Source organism: Papaver somniferum, chromosome 11 (assembly GCF_003573695.1).
Source record: "Papaver somniferum cultivar HN1 chromosome 11, ASM357369v1, whole genome shotgun sequence".
Lineage (NCBI taxonomy): Eukaryota > Viridiplantae > Streptophyta > Magnoliopsida > Ranunculales > Papaveraceae > Papaver > Papaver somniferum.
The window spans coordinates 53,194,484-53,204,679 of record NC_039368.1 but is presented as its reverse complement, the minus strand read 5'-3'; the positions used below and the strand labels follow the sequence as shown (position 1 = coordinate 53,204,679).

The window sequence follows — 10,196 nt, the reverse complement described above, 5'->3', positions numbered from 1 at the left end:
GAGCTTAAACTGACTTGCACATGTCACATTTGATGGAATATGAGCTTATATTTTGACCTAGAACTTTGTAGGTACGTTCTAAGCAAACCTTCACGAGACTTAACTCGTCCACTAGGGACACTTAGTGGTTTAAAAGGCTTAGTGCATACACTAAATGCATTCGAGAGACCAGCGACAATGGTATAGGTAGGATTTCCTTAGTTTTGTTTTACTTGAGGACAAGTAAAATTCAGGTTTGGGGGTATTTGATGAGTGCTAAAAAGCGCATATTTCTATATATTTTTCTTGGCATTTAACTCATCTTTTGTGCATTAATTCTAAATTTTATCCCATATTCTGTATTTTCATTGTTTTCAAGAATAAATATTTTTCTTAATTAATTTTGCATTTTTAGGTAATAAATAAAGTCGGATGACTTGCGGAGCAGAAAAGTGGTGAAAAGCCAGGAAGAATTACGCAAGGAAGCCGCAAAGAATGGAGCGCACGTCCAAAAAGCTAGGAATGGGCTCAAGAAGGAAGAATTGTTCTTAAAGAAGATATGGGCTTGGCATACCCAAGGCCCAAAACCCTTACCCAAACCCATTTTCTATATCCATCCCCGCCTCCATTCTCAGCCGTTAGATCGGATCCATCTCATCATCCAATGGTCGCTTCTTCATCGTTCATCAAAATCTGAAGTCCCTGCAAAACACCATAGTACCTAAATTCCAAGCCTTCAGATTAGATCACATTTAGATCCTACGGTCGCTTCTTTGCTTGCGCATCAAATCTCGATACTTCCGCTTAACACTACAACACCTAACCTCGATCTTCGCCGTCAGTTTTGATGTATCTCGTCATCCAACGGTCTCCCCTCATCCATTTCCATCGCGCCGTTGGATCATTCCATCATCCTATAATCCTACGGTCCAGCTTCGCGAAACATCAAAATCCTCTACACCTGCTCAACACACTAGTATCCTATACCTATACCCTAACCAAACGCCCCCTCCTTCTTCTCCATCGACTTCTTCTCTTCCCCCCCCTCTCTGCAACAGAACCACCTTCTCCATCATCACCACTACCCACTCCACTGCCACGCCACCACCTCTACCTGTCTCACATCATCCCTAAACTACCAACCCATCATCACCCCCTAACTATCTAGCCCCCTATTCCCTCAATCTCTCACGTTTCTTCCCTGAAACCCTAAGCGTGAGAGGTTGATGAAGTAGGTGACCTAGAGAAGAAATCAAGGTATCGGAAAGGCACCAGGAGAAGCAGAGAAGACATGGGTCGATGCTAATTGAGGAGATTTGTCACATCAAGGTAAGAAAAAAAACCCAAGCCCAGTTCACAATTGAACTGTTGAGCCCAAGTTCACAGTTCATTCCAAAATCATTCAAAGGCCCAAGGCCTAAAGCACTTCATCATTACAAACAAACCCACTAAGCCCAAAGCACAATTAGAAGCCCAATAGCAATTTAGAGCCCAAATAGCTAGAAAACTCCAAAACACTCCCAGTCTCTGTGGATCGACCCGTACTTGCACGAGCTACAACTGACGACCGTGCACTTGCGGTATTACTGTAGGCCCGTTTTTATCGCTTAATTTTCACACTCCTCCGGGCCCACCAAGTTTTTGGCGTCGTTGCCGGGGATTGGTGCTGTGTTTTTCTTGTAGTTTTATTAGCTATTTTTGCATTTCACTGCATAGCATTTGCATCTGCATCTGCTTCACTTCATTTGCTGTTGGGCCTGCTGTTCTGAACATGTTTTCCTCTGCTGGGACGCCACCAAGGAAAAGAACCAAAGCCCAACTGGGTTTTTGCAACAATATCAGAGCAGCTGGGCTGTGCTTAAAAGGTAACCCATTTAAGAGAACCCGAATTGTGGGCTTCCAATTTTTAATTGTGGGCTTGTAATATTAAAGCCAATTTTTGGGCTTTTTATTTTCTGTTGGGTTTGTAATTAATTTTTGTGGGCTTGTATTTAATTTTTGTGAGCTTGTTTAATTTGGACTTGTATTTTGTATTCTGGGTTTTTAAACCCAGCTGAGCTTGTAACCGATCACGCTAGGTTAACTCGTTAGTGGGCCGAGTACCCAAATTCTAGGCCGAGATTTTGGACTCAGTTTCACCAAACGTTTTCAAACCAGCTGAGCCAAAGCAAACACAAAACCAATAGTGGGCTTGCTCCCATTCAAAAACCAAATTTTATTTTCTTTTTTTTTAAAAAAAAAAAAAAAAAAATAAGTTACCAAATGTCTCCCGACAAAACCAAATTTTTCCCAAAAAGTCCAATCCCATTAAAAACCAAATTTTCTTGTAGATAATGTGTTAGTTAAATTTCCTTTTGTATATATTTTGTGCTCATCCATTGTGACTCCGAATATGTTGGAGTTTTGCCTTGGATAACGGAGTTTTAATTCTGCTTTCGCCGAAATCGGGTATTCTCTCTCCTTTTACTCTACTCAGCATGTCCCTTTCCATATGTTGCATTTTAATTCTTTCCATATTTTGAAACATTGAGGACAATGTTTAGTTTAGGTTTGGGGGTATAGAGTAGATACCACGATAATATGCCATAATTGAAAACAAAACTCCATCTTTTTGAAAAAATTGAAAAATTCCAAAAAAATTAAAAAATGAAAAATCATAAAAAATGGAGCTCATTTACCTTGAAATGTTGACTCTTGTGCAAATATGTAATTATTAGGAGTCTTAATCTAGATATTTAGGCACCCTGATTCTAGCACAATTCACATAGTGATAAGAAATTTGCACGCGCACGATCTACCAATACATGTATAGCCTCGATCTTCAAGGTGTTTGATAGGAAGTCACGATTGCCAATCACTTTAGAATACTGAACGAAACTTGACTAGATTGTTCTTTGGTTGGTTGGGATAGAAGGTGGAGGTTACATTAAGAAAGACAACCATCGAATTTAACTGGGTGCATCAAAAAGGGCTACCTCTTGCAAAGTGTCATGTAATCTTTTGTTTCCTTTTGTATATGTATCAAAAGTGTTTCTTCTTCTTCAAAAAAAAAAAAATAAAAAAAAATAAAAATATCAATCAAGTATTTGTCAATTCCATCCTCTCTTGTTCCAAAAATAAAAGAGAGTAGTCAATGTAAATAAGAGTCATGTAAAGAGTCATCTTTTGTGTTTTATTGTAATAAGCAAGGAAGGGTGTATGCCATTGATGTACAACGCGAGTAATTGTGAAATACCTCCAACTCATTCACAATTATCGTAAAGTCCGGACAGCTAGCTAGATTTCGACCTTGGTTCTTAGCCTGAGAAACTATCTCTTGGTGATTAGTAGTCATAACATCCGATCTTTCTTTACACATGTGTAGATACACTTTACACTCTTATCACATGTCTTTATTTGTTATCAGTGCTAGGATTGTGCCTTTGATAGCTAGATTGACATCTCCATTTTGCTGTGAGCTTAAACTGACTTGCACATGTCACATTTGATGGAATATGAGCTTATATTTTGACCTAGAACTTTGTAGGTACGTTCTAAGCAAACCTTCACGAGACTTAACTCGTCCACTAGGGACACTTAGTGGTTTAAAAGGCTTAGTGCATATGCTAAATGCATTCGAGAGACCAGCGACAGTGGTATAGGTAGGATTTTCTTAGTTTTGTTTTACTTGAGGACAAGTAAAATTCAGGTTTGGGGGTATTTGATGAGTGCTAAAAAGTGCATATTTCTATATATTTTTCTTGGCATTTAACTCATCTTTTGTGCATTAATTCTACATTTTATCCCATATTCTGTATTTTCATTGTTTTCAAGAATAAATATTTTTATTAATTAATTTTGTATTTTTAGGTACCAAATAAAGACTAGATGAGTTGCGGAGCCAAAAGAGCAAAGACACGGGAGAAAGCCGGTGGAATCTCTAGCGGAAAAGAAGTGAAGAATGTGTTATGGAAGACTCAAGGATAAAAATGGGCTTAAAAAGGAAGAAATTGTTCTTAAAGAAGAAGTGGGCTCAAGATTACCTAAGCCCAAATCCAATTCCTAAGCCCAAATCCATATCCTAAACCCAAAATTCAATACCCAAACCCGTTTTCCTTCTTAACCGTAAGATTGGATCCATTCCATCATCCAACGGTCGCTGCGTCATCATGCATCAGATTTCGATGCACCTTACCAACACTACAGCACCTAACTCCATCTTGAGCCGTTAGTTTCGTTGTATTTTTGCATCCAACGGTCGCTCATAATTTATCTCCATCTCGCCGTTAGATCCGTTTCAGAAGTTATCATCCCACGGATTCCCTTCACAAAACATCAAATTTGATGATCCCGTTTAACACCTAAGCAACCTAACCCTATTACCCGCACCAAACGCACCCTTCTGCCAAAACCCATCGAGCCATCTCCTTCTTCCCCTCTTCTGAAACAGCGACGCTGTCTCCATCACCACCATCTTCTCCCCAAATCACTCCACCATCTTCTCCCCCCAAATCATTCAACCATCACCACTCGAGCCATCATCACTTAGACCTACTTTTCTAGCCACTTATTACATCACCTCCTAATCGTTTCATCTCACAGGAACCCTAGGTTAGGAGTTGATGAAATAGGTGAGGTTAGAGAATAAATCGAAGGCATGGGTAGTATCAGCAGACGACAAGGAAGCATGGGTGAGAGATATCAATCGTTTTCAGAGATTAGGTAAGAATTTTCTGTAAAACCCTAATTTTACTGATTTGGGGATTTTAGTTTTTTTTGGGTTGTAACTATAAAAGGGTGTTAGGGGTTGTAAAATTGGGCATCTCTGGACTAGCCAGTAGACATTTTGAAGAAATTTTCATTACAATTTCAAATTCAGTCCCTTTATCACAGTTGATTATTTTGAATGTTATGTGTGTGTTGTTTGAATTATCTTGTATGATGTTTATTGTTGTTCACAAGTTTAGCATGAGCTAAACTGCATTAGGCTGAGGCTCAGATGAAGCCTAGTGCATTGTCAAATGGTGAATTGCTAGGGTAGTTATCCTGATGTATGTTTTGATTGAGCAATGGGAAGAGATTAATGCTCATAGTGCCTGTGATTGATTGTTCTGTCAAAAGACAGTCAATGCTAGGGGCAAACTAGTGAGCAAATTAGTTTTCCTCCCATTCTAGATGTATGCATAGGATTTTCAACTCAACCTAGGATCACATTGCTTGGCTAGGACACAAAGGTGGATTCTAAGCCCTTAGCTTAGCCACAATCCCTTTTACAGACACTTAAATTCAGTTCTGTTTTGCTTCCTGTTCAGTTTATCTCCTTACCTGTTTTGCTTGTTTAATTCCTTGCAATTTGTAGCTGTTGTGCACTGAAATCAGTGCACAAACTCCCCCTGCCCTTGGATTACAGTCTTGGTTCCCTGCTATTTTTATTTTATATCCTCTGCCATTTAATCTTTGCTGTTTTGCCATCTTGTGTTAACTGCTTTGGTTTGTTAACTGTTTTGGTTCTTTGCATCTGCCATATTACCTTGCCTTGCTCACTGCCATAGTGCTTTGCACCCATTGATAGCTTAGGATAATTTCTTGTATGCTCCCACTCCCTGTGGACTGATCCCATTCTTACTTTATATACTAAAACTTGACCTTATATACTTGCAAGAGTTTTTGTGTGTTTTCCATTTTCACACCAACGCACCACCGTGCCAATGGAAAACCATGCCAGCCACGTCTCCGCACCCAGGTATGCCAACCATGCCAGCCGCACCACCGTGCCAATGGCATACATGCCAGCCACGTCTCCGCGCCAAGGCATGCCAACCATGCCAGCCGCACCACATGTGCCAATGGCATGTCGTTCCAGCCACATCTCCGCGCCAAGGCATGCCAACCATGCCAGCAGCACCACATGTGACAATGGCATGCTGCGCCAGCCACATCTCCGCGCCAAGGCATGCCAACCATGCCAGCCGCACCATATGTGTCAATGCAATGTCGTGCAAGCCACGTCTCCGCTCCAAGGCATGCCAACCATGCCAGCTGCACCACATGTGCCAATGGCATGCCGTACCAACCACATCTCCGCGCCAAGGCATGCCTACCATGCCAGACGTACCACATGTGCCAATGGCATGCCGTGCAACCTTTCCACGCCAAGGCATGCCAACCATGCCACATGTGCCAGTGGCATGTCGTGTCAGCCGCATCTACGCGCCGAGGCATGCCGACCATGCCAGCCGTCCCAACATGCCATGCACGACGTTGGCTTCCAAAACGAAGGGTTGCAATATACAACGCTTGCCCTTCCTTCTGAGATGCAAATCTCAGCCACACAAGTTTTCCACCTAACGCATGGCAACTTCCGTCCTAAGTCCAAACATCACGGTTTGTACTAAACCCTAATTTTGGACGCGCCTAAACTATGACAAAGCCATGCCGGCCCTACCACATGTCGTTGTCTGCCAAAATGAAGGGTTGCAATAATCAACGGCTACCCTTTCATCTGAGATACAGATCTCAACCGTCCAAGTTTGCCACCTAACGCATGGAAATTTCCGGTCCAAGGCCAAACATCAAGGTTTGTACTAAACCCTAATTTTGGCTGCGCCTAAACTATGCTAAAGCCATGTCGTCCCTACCACATGTCGTTGGCTGCCAAAACGAAGGGTTGCAATAATCAACGGCTACCCTTCCATCTGAGGTGCAGATCTCAACCGTCCAAGTTTTCCACCTAACGCATGACAACATCCGGCCCAAGGCCAAACATCACGGCTTGTACTAAACCCTAATTTTGGCCGCGCCTAAACTATGCCAAAGCCATGCCGGCCCTACCATATGCCGCTGGCTGCCAAAACGGAGGGTTGCAACAATCAACAGCTACCCTTCCATCTGAGATGCAGATCTCAACCGTCCAAGTTTGCCACCTAACGCATGGCAACTTCCGGCCCAAGGCCAAACATCACGGTTTGTACTAAACCCTAATTTTGTCCGCGCCTAACACATGTCAAAGCCATGCACGATGCTGGGTGCCAAAACGAAGGGTTGTAACAATCAACTGCTATCCTTCCATCTGAGATGCAGATCTCAACCGTCCAAGTTTGCCACCCAAGGAATGCCAACCATGCTAGCCACACCACATGTGCCAATGGCATGCCGTGCAACCTTTCCGCGCCAAGGCATTCCAACCATGCCGCATGTGCCAATGGCATGTCGTGTCAGCCACATCTCCGCGCCAATGGCATGCATTGCCACATCTCTGCGCCGAGGCATGCCAACCATGCCGCATGTTCCAATGGCATGTCATACCACATCTCCGCGCCAAGGCATGCTAACCATGCCACATGTGCCAATGGCATGCCGTGCCAGCCACATCTCCGCGCCAAGGCATGCTAACCATGCCACATGTGCCAATGGCATGTCGTGCCAGCCACATCTCCGCGCCAAGGCATGCCAACCATGCCAGCCGCACCGCTGTGTCAAAACCATACCAGCCTTTCCTTCACGTCATTGGATGCCAAAACGGAGGTTTGCAACAATCAATGGCCACCCTTCCATAGTCACCAGCTAACGCGTGGCAACCTTTGGCCCAACGCCAAGCTCTAATTTTGGCCGCGCCCAAACTATGCCAAAACCCTAGTTCTTGGCCGCGCCTAAACTATGCCAAAATCCTAGCTTGTCCACGCATAACCATGTTAAAGTCATGCCATGCTTTCATGTTGCTGGCTACCAAACGAAGGGTTGCAATAATCCACGGCCACCCTTCCTCTCCAGATGCAAAATCTTGACCGTCGAGGGTCACCACCGAGACGGCAAGTCTCCCAAGCTCAACTTGCCAAACAGCAACAACATGCTACATGTTTTCCACGAAAACACTCGAGACATCAACAAATGTCACAAACTGGGGGATGCTCATTAGGGTATTGGTTTGGCGGTTTACAGCGTGCGGCGTACACTACGCCCGTTACAAGACAGTGTCATAAGAATGAGGCGGTTAGTAAATACAGGGAGTAATGGTGAAACGCTTTCCTTCATTATGGAACATCAATTCCAGGCGTTACCGGTTACCACCTCCTCCCATTTACTCATCCGTTTCCATTTCCTACGAGACCAGAGTACGTTTCACTTCGACTTGTATAAATAGGTCTTACCTATTACCACCGAACAACAAGTTTGGGTCGGGAGCATACAACATTCAGAAATCATTTGTTAGCTTTCCCATCTGTTAGCTTTCCACTTTCTGATACAAGTAGTCGAAAAACTACTCTTCCAGAATCAACTATTCTGATCTTAACACTCTCTTCGCTTCCCACCCCAAAACTAACCCTTCTCCTTCACTTTGTGACCGAAGCAAGTCTGGAACGGCCATTTCTTGGTTTAGGCCGGATTTGTACAGATTGATCTCTCGAATTTAAAGTACTCCCTGCAGTATATTGTTTAGGGTTTAGACTCGTTTCTCACCCACTCACGCGAAATTATCTAAATCGGCAGAAACCGTTTTCACCCTCAAACACTCGCAGTACGAATACGATTCGAAAAAAACATGTTATAATACTGTTACAAAGCATCTTGAACACCATATATGCAAGAAACTAAAAGAGAGCATGGTGCGGCAAATAAATATCAAGAAGTGTTGCGATCGATGAAATTCCAATAAGAAAATTATACCTGCACCAAATGATGATATAAAGCAATCTTCTCAATATGCGATCAGTAAAATAGTACTGCATTAAACTTAATATAATACTGGTATTGTTTCAAAAAAAATAAAAAAAAATCCACAGAATGATAGACGCCAAGGCACGGATTCCCCTACCCACCACCCTTTGAGCTGAATCTTTATATCCAATGGATCATGCCCAAGAAGTATGTCAATGGTCAACCATGCCACACACAAACCCACCTCTATCACCATCCACATTGGTTTTTATGCATCCACAGGACTTCAAACCCAACAACCATTACTTAATGCCCATGGCTTATAGTGTTTGCATGACTTGATAGTTTAGATGAAAGTTTGACAACTGAAGGAAGTGTCGAGCCAAACTTTACAGCCTCCAGGATCCAAATAAATTAAACAATCAAACTCAGAGCAATGTGCAAAGAGCAATCTTATTGGTTGCGAGTTAAAGCAACTACTAAGTGGATACCTGCACCGAAGCCAAAGATACCCAATGTTCGACCTGAAACAAAGTAAAAAAAAATATTTGCTAATCACTATACAAAGAATAAATTAGTGACTAAATGGATGGTTACAGAATCAGTTCTCAAAATAGTTCAATTACAATAGTTGTGACTTCAGTCCTGTGCTGCGCAATTCAATAACATACCATTAACAAATTTAAACCGCCATAAGTTTACATGGATCCTTTAATTTTAGAATACCAAAATACACAAAAACACAGAGAGAAATCCACTATACATTTTCTTCACAACGTTTGAGAAGGAAAAGGTGTTTATATGAAGCACGTCCAAGAATATCTGAGTCTTTATAAGGCACATGTTCTTCACCAGCATATTTGTTTCCCTGAAAATAACGAAGTATACTATTCATTGCTTCCCTAAATTTAGTCAATCTCTCTTTATCAACTCCTCTCTGCAAACAACGCATATTTCTTTGATGTATGTTCAAAAAATATTGACAAACTGGCGACAATATCAGAAACTGGTGGAATAAATAAACCCCTAATTTATCCCTCTCATCTTTTACATGGGTATAGCAGTTGGGTTAAATACATGAACGCCTTCTAATCTTTTATTGCAGTATGGAATAATCATGCCTGGGCTTTTATTGCGGTATGGAATAATCATACCTGGGGGCTGGGCCATTATTCCATTGTTTAAAAGACAATCATACCAAAGTATTATCTGCCAGAAAACAATGTAGCGTAAATGGTATAGTATATCGATCAATATCTACCTAAGCTGTTAAGTGCAACGCAAAAGAGTTGCACATTTTTAGGAGGAATTATATCCTTTGCAGGTCATTATCGGAATTTGGAATTATGCATTCCATTTTTGCTAATGCTACGACTGTTGACGTTCCCTTGCTACAGGTGAAACCAAGATGATATAGGGCACTCTTTTTAAATGTATGCATGTGTTGCTGCCTATTGCAAATCTAATATCGACACCGGAAGCAAGTTTCCGTCTACTACTTAAATAACTGTGCTATCTGTGGGAATCGAACCCACAACTACATGGTTGAGAACCATGTACTCTGCCATTTGAGTTAAGATAGC

General features: G+C 42.1%; 1 non-coding gene across 1 annotated transcript; it reads right to left on the bottom strand.

The window, feature by feature from the left end:
- Positions 1-10,123: 10,123 nt before the first annotated feature.
- On the bottom strand, positions 10,124-10,196 carry TRNAE-CUC. Its single transcript has one exon. It is a non-coding gene; the product is annotated as a tRNA-Glu (tRNA).